The 17,232-nt window shown below is 35.1% G+C and overlaps 1 protein-coding gene across 2 annotated transcripts in view; it reads right to left on the bottom strand.

Annotated features, from left to right (window-relative positions):
- The window catches only part of LOC139516994 (arginase-1-like), a 36,111-nt gene extending 20,064 nt beyond the window's left edge, over positions 1 to 16,047 (bottom strand). The window contains exon 1 of one of the 2 annotated variants that reach the window (XM_071307524.1): positions 15,869 to 16,047. The gene's annotated coding sequence lies outside the window, so the exon portion shown is untranslated. The remainder of the gene's footprint in view (positions 1 to 15,868) is intronic. The other variant, XM_071307523.1, reaches the window with a different exon arrangement.
- Between the last annotated feature and the right edge of the window lie 1,185 nt (positions 16,048 to 17,232).

The raw sequence follows: 17,232 nt of genomic DNA, 5'->3' as shown, positions 1-17,232 counted from the left end.
CCTGACCCAAGGCTTGTCTTGAATGTTTGTTTTTTTTTAATTTTAGTTCATTTGTATGTTTTGGGTTTAATGTGACGTTCATTTTCACTGAACTAGAACACAATTTTATGTACGGGACAGATGAGACCATCTCCGGATGCGGGATTTTCTCGCTGCGTTGAAGACCCATTAGTGGCCTTCGGCTGTTGTGTGTGATGAAAAGCTCAATTACTCCTGTGGGAAATTAGGTCATGTGACCACAGGCACTTGTCTCAGTAAAAAAATCCTGTATACCTTAATATTAAGTATAATGGGATTTTTTTTCTGAGACAAGTGCCTGTGCATGTGATGATAATGGCGACATAAATTAAAAGACATGCAAGGGTTAACAAACTTGCCAGACAACTTAGAGGCAAGGACATGAAAATGTTTGAAAACTAAGGTGTTAATCCGGGATATCCCAACGTGAATATGTCCAAATGATTACCAGTAATTTAAGAAAAACACGAACACTGTTTACTGACTGTATGCACTGTCAACATATGAAACCGTTTCACGTTGCAAAAATGTTCAACAATAACAACCGCATACAATGCTATCACCATACCCATCGAAATCAGGCGTTCGCCTTCAGTATTTAATCATGCATTGCTCTTTTGAAATCTTCGTTATCTGCGACGGTTAAAACTTGCATATCGTAAATCATTGAAAACAACTAAATATTAACGACAGAGGTTATCTATTTAGCTACAATCTATTTTAGCTCGAATTATTCTCTTTCATGTTTATTCGATGAAATGATGATATAAGGTCAGTCCCCTGGAAACAGTAGATGTTTACTTCATTGAAATTAATTCAGGACGGTCAGATCGGCTTTCAGATGAAAGGTAAAGGAAAGCCCATAAACAACATTATGGCCTGTATCGTCTTTTAAATAATCTAACATGCATTCATGTGTTGTATTTTTATTTTTTTTTATTTTTAACAAATATTATTAACTAAATTGTAAATCAATATGGTTTTTTTTTGGGAGAGGGGGGGGGGGGGTATACGATAAGATAAGAGTACTTCAGACGAGTTACCTGACCCTTTCTTCGTCATTCTACGCCAGTTTACGGCGGGATTATGTTTTTAAAGTTTACTGAATTAAATCAATGTTTCACAATTCTCAACCAACGGATAATTGCAGAATGATTTAGACTTTTAATTTCGGGTTAAAATTTAGGAAAATTGTTTGGAGTCATAACAAAATAAAAATTTGTAATTATGAAAAAAAAAGTTTACAATTTCTTACTAAGTTTATGTTTTTAAAAATACTATAACGCAAACATTGGCAAACATACCAAATCTTCCTATACAATGAAAACAAATACAGAAAAACAACTTAAATCTATGACTATCGTATCCCATTAATATAATCAGAACATAAGTTTGTCAAAAACTATTGGAATTTCAATTTTAGAAAGCAACTGTTCACCAACCGTCCTCACAAATAGCGCCATAAAGTATGAGTTTTTTTTTTTTTTCTAATGAAATTTCCCTTACTCCGAGCATTATTAATAATATTTCCCTTTTAATTCCAGTCTAATTTACACAGGAGACTTGTTTCTGTGAAAATTCGTACGGGTATGGATAGTAAACCCCATATTGACAGAAACAAGTGCCTGTGCTAATTTATTAAAAAAATATATATGAAATACAATGCCAAAATGAATGTTCCCCAGCCACATTATCATCCCTTTGAAGCCCCAGTCACACTGTCACGTTTCAAGAGCTACGTTTTACTACGTTTTGAAAGCGTAGCGAAACATGAGTATACGTACGTATTGAAGCGTATCGAAACGTAGTAGAAACGTAAAAAAACATATTGATCCTTTGTTCAAAACTGGAGTTCAACAACAAACGTAGCGAAAATTTAAACGAAGTTGAAACCTAGTAAATACGTATCAAAGCTTAGCGGAACGTAACAAATCGTGCTTACTACGTAGTGAAATGTATCAATGCTTGGTGGAAATGTGGGTCTTCACGTACTAATACTTAGCAAAACGACCCAACTACGCTTCCTCTACGACTATGCTACGTTTATATCACGCTGTTGAAGACCATAGTATGATTCTAGCACGCATATGCCGTCCTCATCACGCTCTTATTACGACCTGACTCCGTTCATACTACGACCTTCATACTCTTTGTCATTGTCACATAAAATATATAAAAGCTCTCCAGATTTTGTTTATCTGCATGTAATTTGGACCTCTTGTCCTTTTTCTCTAACGGTTCGATAAAGCCTGATGCATCTGTGTCATCCCTGCTATCCTTCACTAAAACATCGTCATTTGAGCTTGATGGACCAGCAATATGTTGTAGATTTGTCGGTCCGACCATGGAAGTAATATTGAATATTACTTCCATGGTCCGACATTTCTGCTGGATCAGGATTCGTTACTATCAAAGCTTCCTCTGCCTCTACATTTTTCCCTGCCACCACTCTCACGTGTAACGGTGTTCTTGCAGATTTTGGTAGATTGGCTGTGTTGTTTCCGAGAAATCTACGTATTAATCAGAATAGAAGGAATGGAATCGTATTGATATGGAACACGATGTTGGCGTTATTGCTGAGAACGTAGTAAGATCGCGGTATGAACGTAGTATAATCGTGGTAAGAACGTGCTATAATCGCAGTAGAAGCGTGGTAATATCGTGTTGCAATCGGGTAACTCGTGGTATGGTCGTAGTGATAACGTGATGAGCGTAGTAGGATCATGATAATCGTAGAAAAAGCGTGGTGAGAACGTGGTATAATCTTCAAAAAATTGTTACCAAGTAGCTTTTTGAGCGAATTTCATAAAATAGATACCATAAGATGCAGAAACGTTTGAAGTTTTATTGTTTATTTGACCATGATATTATGCATGCTTATTCTAAATTTCTGGTGAACACGAAGAAAAATATTACTTGAAAGGTTTGCTATGTATTCTAACCAAATTAAAATCGTAAAAATTTACATTTGCGTTTAACCCATTAGATAATGAATACAGATCTCACCAAAATTATGGCCAATTAAACAAAAAAACTTCAGACATTTCTGCATCTTAGGGACGACATCAAAAGTTCAATGAAGGATAAAAAACTTAATTAAAATAGTTTTTTCACTGACCCCCCTACCCCCCTATTAACTTAATTTGGGACAATTTGATTGACCCATATGATATATGTAAAAATCAATGTCGGATAACCAAATGTTGCAGCAGTTCAACCCCCACCCCCAAACTATTTGAAAATTAAAGTTTTTTTTATCTTACATTGATCTTTTGATGTCGTCCCTTATGGTATCTATTGTATAAAAATCGATCATAGATTTACTTGGTAATATTTTTTGAAAAATATCGATTTTAGATGAAATGATAGGACATTTTTTGAGTGAGAACCCACTTTTGTCCTATGACTGTACAAGCATCGTGAAAACAACTAGAATTAACATTTTCATGCCGCTCATACCGCGACTTTACAAAGATCTGCATTAATTTAAGAACGCGGTGAGCGTGGTGCGATCGTGGTCTAGTGGGACTGAGGTTTTTTTTGTTAATCCAAAAGTTATATTTGGAATTCGAGATATTATATTAAATTTACTTGTGTATGGGCGAAATTGTATTGCACCTTCGTCGATTAAAAAAAAAAAGCGTTTGACACAGCTTTGCGGTAGATTTGAAGCAGAATCTCAGCTAATGAATTATCTGTGAAACTGGTGTTTTTCAAGGAAAATTTTGCGAATTACTGTATACAGTTAAAACTTATTTCCAAGGGAATAAACAGAAAACTGTATTTTTTTCAGCCAGATTGATTACTGTTAACCAACTTATTTTCACGGATACTTTATTTCGCGTTCAGCCCTTTCTAGCCCATTTCGCGGCAATTTAATTCGGCGATTCTCAAATTTACTTGATGTAGTTTTAATTTTTTTGCGACGATTTATAATCACGATATGTTTCTACTCGCGAAAGTCGCGTAAATAAGTATATTCTTACCGTTATATTATTTCCCGGGTTTAACTGTAAGATTCCCGGGTTTAAATGTGGTCATTACGTCTTAGCAAGAAAAGACGCTTGATATAGGGATCACACAAATCATCTTTTGTTCATTGTACTTTAAATTTGAACATTCCAGTAGATTTCTATTTTTATAGCTTGCAAGCATCATGTGGCTGTAAGCTCAGGTCACAACGGACCCACGACACATCTATGAAGCTCCACAGCATGAATTTTTGCCAAATCGCGGGTCATCTGTGATCGTCGTTAGACAGACGCACGATATTTTGAGCATCGTGGCGCTGTCTTGTGTCGTGGGACGAAAATTAGACATGCACCATTTTTGCTCTACGAGGTTTTTTTATCGTGTCACTGTCTTGTGGCTGTCGTGAGAGTGTCTTATAACAGTCGTGGGACTGTCGTGCGATAAACACATGGTCGTGGGTACCAACATAAACCATTTTAATAAAAACAATAACCGTACGACTGTTGCACTACGGTCGTAAGACAATCTCACGACTATCGCAAGACACTCGTGATAAAGTCGCACGATTGTCTCACGAATACCAAATTTCGTACGATGCGCGCACAACATTGATTGTCTGTCGTACGACAGAGGTAAGTTCGTCGTGCAACATAATTTCGTTCGATTTAGAAGAATACAATTCGGCGGAAATGAAGTTTGGAAAACATACACAGTCTGCCGTTTAAAGATGATGGGTGTACCACAAGAACGATTACGCTTGGCCCTGCTAATGGGCGCCTTGCCGGAATCCAACAAGAGCAAAATATGGTCCTGTTAGCGTTGATTGGAGCCCGTGAACTGCATAGGAACCAGAGAAACGCCCGACGTTGGTGAGTTAGGCCATGGATCGAACTGCGCCTGATGTTTGGGCAGTATAGTACACAGATACAAGAGTAGAAGCGGGAATCTGCTGGTGATTTAGTTGGACTCATGCGGATGGAGCCTTTCATGTTTAAGAACTTTTGCTGAGAGTCGCCGCTCACATCACTAACCCAATAAATCGGGCCTTCTTTATATACTAGTAGTTCGGAGTGACCCACGACTGTTGTGCGACAGTCGTACGACAGTGGCACGACAGTGTCACGCGCACCCAATGACATGAAAACCTTAAAACATTGCCCCAAACAACTCACGATTGTCGTACGACTATCGCACGACCGACTTGCGACAAACCCACGACAGTACAATTACAATGTGTTGTTCTGTCGTGTAATCATCGTGGACATGTCGTAGCTGATGTGACCACTCGAAATATCTTTTTGACATTGTGCAAGACAGTGGACAACTATTTAATAGATCTTCCACGACAAAACATTGTACGATCTGTTGTGACCGGGGCTTTATTAACTAACTATTTCAGAAAATTACTGATAAAACTACGTTTAAAAAAAATCGAAACAGCGCCTTACATATAGAATGAAATTCAAAACAGTGTGGCTGTGGCCATTGATTGACACATTAAATTCATCCATTGACTGAGACAATTTACGTGAACATTTGTCTGTAACGACTACTGTTCACGACGTACCTACGATAGACATTTAAACTGTGGGGTCACCAAAGGTTTCTTAACGCCTTTAATTATAAAATAATTCGAAAAATTAATCAGGAATTACCTTTATGTTTTGATTTATATAATTGATATAAATCAAAACATCGTGTTATTTCTGATTAATTTTTCGAATTACTTTATTAAGGTGTTGAGAACCTTTGGTGACCCCATAGTTTAAGTGTCTTTAAAAAGTACATAGTAAGCAGTGGTCGTTACATACAAACGTTCACCAAAATTGTCCCAGTCAATTAATGAATTTAATGTGTCAATCAATGCCCACAGCCACACTGTTTTGAATTTCATTCTAAGCATAATTACGTGGCCTGACGGTTTTCATGGACCATGCACTCTCCTCAAATAAATCATCGGTAACGCTTTGAGTGATAAAATGCTCCGCAGGATGCAGCTTCATACGACCGCATAGGTTGAAACCTGAACGGTGTGGGCAAGTATGGACACTACATTCAATCTTTGTACAGGTCTAAATTTGGATTGTGATAAGTTATTTGAAACATCATAGGGTTCTGACACAGAATGCATGTGGTCAAAGAACTAACAAATTTGAAATTGGACTGTTACCTATTAAGGTACACTATCAAAAATCTAAATACATGATTCAGCATATCAAAGAACCCCAATCATTTATTTGTTTATGTAATCAAAAAAAGTACAATGGAAATCGGTCAATTTCATCCCACAAGTACTTAGCAACCATTTATTTTATTATAGAAAGTGCATAGCAACAATATATTTTCGGTTTCCTTGCGGAAAAAATCTGAAAAACTGATATAAAAATGTAGGGTTTCTTCAAATTAAGAATCCTTTCAAAGATCAGATATTGTATGTGTTGGGTTATTGAATTATTCCAAATGAATTTTAAAGAGGAATACTCCAGAAATAGTTTTTTTTAATTCAATTGCAAAAATTAAAAACAAAACAAAACGGTAGTTTGTATTCCATCGCAAATCCAAAGTTCAATATTACGACATATCATTTGAATCTTTAAACTCGAGAGAAAATGCACAGAATTGCTAAGAGGACGACCATTTATTTCTTGGGTGGGATTGGGCAAGAGGATATGGCATGGAAGAAAAAAATATGTTTACCCCGATCTCAATCATTGTCAAGTTTACCAATTTTTTTTTGTTTGGATTCCTAATACATATACTATTTTTTTCGTGGATATTTCATTCCCGTCACCCCCTTCTCCTTGAAGAAAAATATAATGTGTGTTTTCCAAAATATCATGTTTTTCTTGTAGATTATATCTTGGTGTTTACCTTTTCTCTCTATCTATGATTATTGTGTTTATGATAATTACAAATTCTCAAACACAATATTGATTACATTTCCACAAATTTGTAAAACTGCTATATTTTGGGGCCAAAAAGGGGTCTTACTGAACCTTCTCCTTTTGAACAGTAAGACCCCTTTTTGGCCCCAAAATATAGCAGTTTTACAAATTTGTGGAAATGTAATCTTTTAGATATTTACTGGAAAGTAGAATGCTTCTGCTACATAAATATGGGCTGTTTTTGACAATACAATGTACATATATCGTACACTAGCATCATTAAGTCATGCTAAATTACTGAAATCTTCACAATTTTAGCATTTTAGTTAAATTTTAGACGGTTTCCGTCTTAAATGAGAGTGGCCGCATTCGTGTTCATTCATAATATTGAAATGTAAGTTGTATTTGGTGATAATACATAACATATATAAAGGTTGAGGATGAACACGGATGCGGCCACTTTCATTTTTGACAAAAACCATCTGAAAAGTGACGTTTTTTGGCATATTTGATGGATTTTTCATATTTAAGCTTGAATTTGGGCGTTTTTAATGACTAAATCAGTTAAAATCTTTCCCAAAAACTTATTGAATCAATTGAAATAGACACTTAAGTGTTTAAAAAGTGTCCAAAATCTTTCGTTAGATGAACTTGAAATTTGAGGCCAAAATCGGCCCTTACCGGACCTACTCCTTTAGTAAAAACTGTCTTTGCGTCGGGCAATAACCTCTAAAGAAAGTGGATGCACACTTTCAGTAATGTTAAATTTGAATCTGATCGGTCATGCAAGCTGTTCACTGACTACCTTTATCTATTAGATTTCTCAAGAACGGCAAACAATCGCAAAAAGTGGTACAACTCATAGGCACTTGTCTCAGAAAAAAAAATTCCTATAATTATAGATTATCGTTGATCATCTCAACGAGATTGATTTTCTCGCTTGAGCCGGTACGACGAAAGCGAGAAAAGCAATCAAGTTGCGATGACCAATGATAATATGTTTATCGCTATTTTACCTATGACGACATTGTCAATTTCATGTCAATTTCATTAGCAACGCCATGTGTCTCCTTAGTTTCTAGCGATAATTTTCCATCTCAAGCAAGTAGCATATGAAAAATTATCACAAAAAAAGATCAAAAGAAAAATGCACAAAATAGCGATAACCTTAATTGATTAATTGAGGGCAGTAACACCGAAAAGAAATTAGTTTTCAATTTAAGTTTTTTCAACTAGTTGTAAGTCCTTCTATCTTGTTGATCTGCATTTTTTTCAGAAAGCTTATCTCTATTCTAATTATAATTTTTAAGATAAAAGTCAAACTAAGATAGGGAGGAAATTATCATTTCAGGACAATAACTAATGAATTTTATATGAGATGTGATTTTGTAAATTGCTTCTTGTAACTTATAATCTGACCATTACAGTTCACATGCTTTGTGTGATGGAGATATGCTTCGCGAATCTAAGTAAATATTAAAATTAAAAGTTCTCTGCTCTAATGAGTTTGCATAGTACTCAAATAGGCTGTTCAGTTCAAAACAAAAATGTATGTTTACAAAAAAACGTATTACTATAAGTTAGGGTGGTCTAAATGTTGAACGATTAAAAAATCTTATGGTTCAATGTACTTCGAATTTCAATATATAATCTGGGAAACACGGACTTTTAATTATTCCATTAAAATACATTAAGACTAACAAAATCACAGATATTTTATATTCATATATATACGGAAAACTTATTTTTTTCCTTATATAGGAAACATTAAACGATAGAATTGGTTAAAACTCATTGATAGTATTGCTGTATATGAGTACTAACGAAATATTAATTTCTAGATTAATTTAGACAACTGTTAAAGATTGATACGTTTCTTTGTGAAATACAGTAGCAGTTACTTTCTATATCATTATATGGTATACATCTAGTAAAATTAGACAAACAATTATTTTCTAACTTTCTTAAATATTATTTTCTAATGGAGCACATGTTTAACTGTGAAAACAGTATAAAGGGTAGTATTTTTACTAGTTTAGTCTCTATAAAAGAATGCAAGATTTAACTAGGACCAGTCTGTTTTTATATTTTTCCATGTCAGGTACAGTCATTTAGAGCTAATTTCCTATTGCTTGTAGAGTAAGACTTGAGTTGTGTTGCTTGCTTTGGTTGTATAAACGTTTCCTCAAGGATCTTTATTAAGATTGGCATCCGCAAACAATATAGATAGGCATAGTTACACTTGTATATATTTATTATCATATTCAAATCTGATTGGACGTCATCACAAATACAATTGTACAATTTTTACAAACAAAGCAAACAAGCTAACCAAAGTCTTACTCTACATGCCGTGATTAGGAAATTAGCTCTAAATTATCGATTTTTGTTTCGAAGCATTTTATTTGTGAAGAAGGTACAATATATCGCTGTATATTTCGGCTTCATATTTTACTGAAAAGTACATTAGTACGGAAGAAGTTTCGCGTTTTTGTTTGAGTGGGAAAATATATTTATAAATTGATGAACAAGTTTTTAATGTGTTTAAAATTAATGTGTTATGCTCTATGGAGTTGTCACAGTAAGATTCATAAAAATAGCATCCTTGGCATAAATGCACTTATATACTTGCATAACATACGAGATGTAATTAACCTACTTTAAAGAATGTTATGCTTCGCATGTTTAATGTCGTAAGAAAATGAGTCATTATTATCTTTATGCACTTATCTTGCATAAACCTGGTTTGGTAGCAAACTAAACATCCCACTTGCGTAACAGATGTTTATAAATCTGTTATATTGACAATATAGACACAAACAGGATTGGTTAATGTAGCAAAAATGCCGTGAAATCTCAAGCATTCCAAATTGCGTTAAAACACATACAACGGAATTTTACTGTGCGTATTGCTATATATGTGTTTCTTTATTCTACATTGGCTAGAGGTATAGGGGAAGGGTTGAGATCTCAAAAAACATGTTTAATCCCGCCGCATTTTTGCGCCTGACCCAAGGCTTGTCTTGAATGTTTTTTTTAATTTTAGTTCATGTGTATGTTTTGGGTTTAAATTGACGTTCATTTTCACTGAACTAGAACACAATTTTATGTACGGGACAGATGAGACCATCTCCGGGTGCGGGATTTTCTCGCTGCGTTGAAGACCCATTAGTGGCCTTCGGCTGTTGTGTTTGATGAAAAGCTCAATTACTCCTGCGGGAAATTAGGTCATGTGACCACAGGCACTTGTCTCAGTCAAAAAATCCTGTATACCTTAATATTAAGTATAATGGGATTTTTTTTTCTGAGACAAGTGCCTGTGCATGTGACGATAATGGCGACATAAATTAAAAGACATGCAAGGGTTAACAAACTTGCCAGACAACTTAGAGGCAAGGACAAGAAAATGTTTGAAAACTAAGGTGTTAATCCGGGATATCCCAACGTGAATATGTCCAAATGATTACCAATAATTTAAGAAAAACACGAACACTGTTTACTGACTGTATGCACTGTCAACATATGAAACCGTTTCAAGTTGCAAAAATGTTCAACAACAACAACCGCATACAATGCTATCACCATACCCATCGAAATCAGGCGTTCGCCTTCAGTATTTAACCATGCATTGCTCTTTTGAAATCTTCGTTATCTGTGAGTTAAAACTTGCATATCGTAAAGCATTGAAAACAACCAAATATTAACGACAGAGGTTATCTATTTAGCTACAATCTATTTTAGCTCGAATTATTCTCTTTCATGTTTATTCGATGAAATGATGATATAAGGTCAGTCCCCTGGAAACAGTAGATGTTTACTTCATTGAAATTAATTCAGGACGGTCAGATCGGCTTTCAGATGAAAGGTAAAGGAAAGCCCATAAACAACATTATGGCCTGTATCGTCTTTTAAATAATCTAACATGCATTCATGTTTTGTATTTTTTTTTTTTTTTAATTTTGAACAAATATTATTAACTAAATTGTAAATCAATATGTTTTTTTGTTGGGGGGGGGGGGGGGTACAATAAGATAAGAGTACTTCAGACGAGTTACCTGACCCTCTCTTCGTCATTCTGCGCCAGTTTACGGCGGGATTATGTTTTTAAAGTTTACTGAATTTAATCAATGTTTCACAATTCTCAACCAACGGATAATTGCAGAATGAGTTTAGACTTTTAATTTCGGGTTAAAATTTAGGAAAATTGTTTGGAGTCATAACAAAATAAAAATTTGTAATTATGAAAAAAAAGTTTACAATTTCTTACTAAGTTTATGTTTTTAAAAATACTATAACGTTATGACGAAGGACATTTAAAGGCATATGCACTTTTAAGACATCAAGAATGTACTAGTTTCCAGTCGATTTTAATAGTTGGTGCTGCACCACTGCCTTGTGGATATATAGCTTATTGGCAAACATACCAAATATTCCTACACAATGAAAACAAATACAGAAAAACAACTTTAATCTGTAATTAATTGAACATAATTTTGTCAAAAACTATTGGAATTTCAATTTTAAAAAGCAACTGTTCACCAACCGTCTTCACAAATAGCGCCATAAAGTATGAGTTTGCTTTTTTTCTAATGGACTTTCCCTTACTCCGAGCAGTATTAATAATATTTCCCTTTTAATTCCAGTCTAATTTACAAAGGCACTTGTTTCTGTCGTACGGGTATGGATAGAAAAACCATAATTACAGAAACAAGTGCCTGTGCTAATTTATTAAAAAAAATTATATCGGAAATACAATGCCAAAATGAATGTTCCCCAGCCACATTATCATCCCTTTAAGCCCCAGTCACACTGTCACGTTTCAGAGTTACGTTTTACTACGCTTTGAAAGCGAAACAGGAGTATACGTACGTATTGAAGCGTATCGAAACGCAGTAGAAACGTAAAAAAACGTATTGATCCTTTGTTCAAAACTGGAGTTCAACAACAAACGTAGCGAAAATTTAAACGAAGTTGAAACCTAGTAAATACGTATTAAAGCTTAGCGGAACGTAACAAATCGTGCTTACTACGTAGCGAAATGTATCAATGCTTGGTGGAAATGTGGGTCTTCACGTACTAATACTTAGCAAAACGTATTAAGAACGTGGCACAAAAGGTCTAGTAAACATAGCTTTCAAAATAACGGGACATTTTTATTCAAAACGTAGGTGAAACGTATCATTTTCAAACGTAGTAAAACGTGACAGTAGACTGGGGCTTAGTCCGAGATTACTCTGACGTCAAACGGCTGTTTTGCCAGACAAGCTGGGGTCGTTGGCTGTTTTGCCAGACAAGCTGGTGGTCCCACAGCCCCAGCTTGTCTGGCAAAACAGCCGTTGGACGTCAGAGTAATCTCGGACTAACTGGGGATTTAACGTCTCGGTGCAAACGTGGATGCTTCCATGCCCCGAGTGTGGAAACGTGAGACATAACTCAGTACTGCCTCTCTGCTTTAATAAGAGGCAATTAAGGATAATAGCAACACTGAAATTGGTTAAAGGCAACAACATATCAAGGAGTGGAACGACGATTTCAATCATGTTGAATTATTTGTGGGTCTTACTTTATTAGTTTCAGCTAAAAAGGCAAAAATGTAAATAATTCTTTATTCAGGACACAAACTCCTATATTAAATTGACTTATAACGTTATAGCCAAGTTAACTAACTTGCATTTTATGCCATGGTAATAACTTGTAGAGTGTAAATTTCGCTCTTTCTAGTTTTCGTATCTTTGTTTTGTCTCTGTATTTGCTATAACCATAAATTGTTTTTTGTTTGTTTCGAAAATAAAGAATTTATTTTAGATTTCGATAATATAACCCAAAACGAAATAAATGGGTTAAAATCATCTGGTAAAACATAACTACTATAAGAACTCGACTAAAGCCCCGGTCACAACAGATCGTACGATTTTTTTGTCGTGGAAGATCTATAAAATAGTTGTCGTGGCGCTGTCGTGCAAAATGTCAAAAAAATATTTCGAGTGGTCACATCAGCTACGACATGTCCACGATGGTTCCACGATGGGTACAAGACAGAAAGAAAGAATTGTAATTGTAGTTGTCGTGAGTTTGTCGCAAGTCGGTCGTGTGACAGTCGTTTGACAGTCATGCGATAATCGTACGACAATCGTGAGTTGTTTGGGGCTATTTTCAGATTTTCATGTCATGGGATGTGCGTGTTACTGTCGTGTCACTGTCGTGCCATTGTGATGCGACACTCAAAAAAAGCTTTTGAAACATGCCAGGCTCCATCCGCATGAATCCAACGAAATCACCGGCAGATTCTCGCTCCAACTCTTATATCAGTGTACTATACTGTACCGTTCGATCCATGGCCTCATCCACCAACGTCGGGCGTTTCGCTGGTTCCTATACTGTTCACAGGCTCGAATCAACGCAAACAGGACCATATTTTGATCTTGTTGTAGTCCGCCAAGGCGCCTATTCAGCAGGGCCAAGCATAATCGTTCTGATTAAATAGCATCCTGTTTAAACGATAGACGGAATGTGTTTCCAAACATTTATTCCCGCCGAATTGTATTCTTCTAAATATAACGAAAATATGTTGCACGACGAACGTACCACTGTCGTACGACAGGCAATCAATGTTGTGCGATCATCGTACGACATTTGGTATTCGTGAGACAATCGTGCGACTGTATCACGAGTGTCTTGCGACAGTCGTGAGATTGTCGTACGACAGCCGTGCGATGATTGTTTAATTAAAATGCATTATATTGATACCCACGACAATTTGTTTATCGCACGACAATTGTAAAACACTTTCACGACAGCCACAAGACAGTGACGCGATAAAAAATCGTAGAGCAAAAAAGGTGCATGTCCAAATTCGTCCCACGACACACGACAGCGACCACAGATGACCCGCGATTTGACCAAATTTCATGTCGTGGCGATGTATAGATGTGTCGTAGGTTTTTCTTATGCTTAACATTTGGTTTAAGACTGGGATAAATTACAAGAGAGGATTATGTGAATTGTGTGTTATATACTCTACATCAGTGTATATAAAGTGCGAATCCAGTATGTTCATTTTCACTGTTATGCGAGTATGTTTATTGTAGAATAAAGGATGACGGGAAAAAACTGCGTTTGTTTACTTTTTTAAAGTACGAAATAATTGATTTAAATGTATGTTTTAACACAATTGTATAAGAATATAACTTTCTAATGTAATCACAAGATTAAAGTCCCAAAAAGTGTAATTAAAGTAGCTGAATCCATATTATTGTTGACTGCATGCTATTCATTTTAACTATAGATGCGAAGAATTATCACTGACAGTGCATTCATTTTTTATGTGAAATTTTTTGGAGATGCGATGAATTTTCATTATCGTTTTATATGATAATTCGACCTGCAAGAACTGAAAACAGTCTTAAAAATGACTTTAATACTGATGATATTTACAATGCAAGCTGGTCGTAGATTCTCACTTGAATATACACGGGTATAACCTACCGTTCGTAAGTAAAACATCGAGAACATAGTTAACAATTTATGAGAAATTCAAACATAATTATATCAAGGTGACTCGATTGTTGCTCGATCTTTCTTTAAGTTGTATAAAATGTATATATAAAATGACATTACAAAAATAAATTATGCAGCCATCCAGACGGAAAATGTAAAGCAATTGTTTGTGCGAGATGAAAACGTTACCACACAATCAATCGTGCAATGAAGAACTTTTTGTGACTGCTCTTTGATTTTCTAAGACGCATCCATTAGAGCTATTTTCATAATGCTTGTAGTTAAACGGTTTGGATGGCTTGTTTGCTGTTTTAGTATAAATATGTGCTCAATATTAATTACAATGCCTAAGCAAGCATAAATACAATCAAAGCAAGCAATAAGTATAAGATGTATATTTAGACCAAAATCGTAAACTGATTTTCCGGTAGCAACCATTTGATTTTCTCTGGAGGCGGTTTGGGGGGGGGGGGGGGGGGGAGGGTTACAAGTTACAATTGACAATATTAACAATAAATGCCATTTTTACGGAATTTATTGATATATTACCTCAGACTATCACTCACAAAGTAGGCATATATCATCGATCCTTCTGACTTCATAAATTATGTTAGAGAGTCAGCTAAATTACGACTTTATATGATGAAAATTAATTAAAATCCGTCTGTGAAAACGCATCGCATATACTACAGTAATGAATCGCTCTACAGTGAAAATGAAAGTATGGTATCATTATTCAACAGTAAACACGAATCGCATCACAAAAACAACAAAGGGAATTTGATTGAATACCAACAATCTGAACAACAAAACCTGTTTTAAGTTTTACTACATTATAAATCATGTTAAAAGGTACATTTTTCTACAAATGAAACTTGACTGCTACTTTTAAAACTCTTGCACGCTTTGTACGTGAACTATTCTTAATATTTATCTATCTGTGTATCAATTTTACACCTGGATGGCTGTAGGCGCGATTTAAACCCGTCCGCATCAAATACATTTATCATGAATTAATAAAAACGGTTAGTACTTTTTGTATATTATTTATTAATTTATTCAAAATCGTGATTTTGTCGTCTGTTTATTTATCATTTTACATAAGAAATTCATCACTGATACAGTGAAAATGACATTTCAGGATTCGCACATTACATACACTGAATTTCAACATGACATAGACAAAATTAAAGAAATCTTCAAAATAAAAAGGTGAATCGAAAAGTGGTGCAAATCAATAGCAGTTACTTATATATATGTAGTTTCAATGCTACATAGTATCTTATCTTATTACTCACCTGGAACGTATAACTTAAGTCTTTATTATCTGGAATGTAATGTCTAAAAATCTTCTGTAAAGGTAAAAAAGGGGGAGGTCTTGAATAGTTCATCTGTTTATATTTTTTAGTAAACACAAACCAATTTTCTCTCGGGTGTTTTTGAAGGTTAATGACTTCCTTGACCTATAAACCAACTGAGAGCAATTAAATAAATACCTGAAATTAAGTGGAACTATTCAACCCTCCTCTCAGTGTTCTTGTATTCTTGTATTCTGATGGAAAATATGTATGCGGTTACAATGTTTGGTACGTTATCTTTGAATCAGTATCGTACATAATAACAACAACAAATGTTTTCATCTATTTTTATACATAAGGATAAAATCTATAAATATAACTTGTATACACTACGTCACACATTATATAAAATGGAATGGAATGGAAGGGAATGGAAGGGAATGGACGGAAATAAAGAGAAGGGAAGGGAAGAATACAACAGAATGTCTTTTATTTGAATAAATTTGCATACGAGTTTTCATCAAGGGTAAAAGTGCATATGACAATAAAGCTACAATCAAATATGCAGTCAAGAAAATCAGCCAACTAGCATACAAAGTATAAGACCATTAAAGTATTTCATTTTACTTCCAAAGTTAGACATTGCAAATATTGCTCTATAACAGTGTCACAGTGTTATATAGAATTTGTAACTGTTTAGAATAGCCAAGTTGTTTATAAATATCAGTAGACGAATGACAATATCTAAGAAGTAAAAGATTATTTTATTTTCATATCAGATCAAATAACTAATATAATATCTATCCCTTGAGCCCCCAATGGTGACTGGGGAATAAAAAAAAGGGTCGCCATTAGTCTTCCTCCAACATACATTAAATGCAATGCCTCGCCAATTGGCAAAGTATGCCGACCGTTTAGCTGTGTGGGATGGTCAAGTACGCAGCCACGTCCGGTCAAATTATTATGCCGCGAAAACGGGAAATGAAGTCTAGAGGGACACAGGAAATTACAAAAAAAAAATGAGAATTGCTTACATACATAGTGTAAGCGGGATACGGGAATCTATCAAAACAGAAAGCGGGATACGGGAATCTATCAAAACAGTAAGCGGGATACGGGAATCTATCAAAACAGTAAGCGGGATCCGGGATCAGAACCCCCCAATGAAACCCCCACAGAATGGGGACGTTAAATCAGTGTAAAGAAAGTGTCGCGCTCTTTGCACATTAAGAACCTCTACAACAACTCTTTTCGGGGTTCGTAGGTGGCCTGTTGCAAGGCTAATTTTCTGTCCCTACTTTATATACCACCATTTTCCCGAGCAGTACACACATCCATAATCTTCATCACGAACGGCCTCTTTTACAGGACATATCTATTGTATGTATTGTTAATTTTTCCTCGTCCTGAACATGCATGAAACATTTACCACTGTACGTTAATCAACCAACAATCAATCGATATATCCTTATAAAGTATGCAAGACATTCTTTAAGAACATGAAGTTTATCTTCCACTTTATTTAAATCGCATTTAGTACAAATTCTTGGATTAACTTGATA

The sequence above is a fragment of the Mytilus edulis genome, chromosome 3, assembly GCF_963676685.1.
Source record: "Mytilus edulis chromosome 3, xbMytEdul2.2, whole genome shotgun sequence".
NCBI lineage: Eukaryota > Metazoa > Mollusca > Bivalvia > Mytilida > Mytilidae > Mytilus > Mytilus edulis.
The sequence above is the reverse complement of the archived record's forward strand: the minus strand, read 5'-3'. Positions and strand labels throughout refer to the sequence as shown.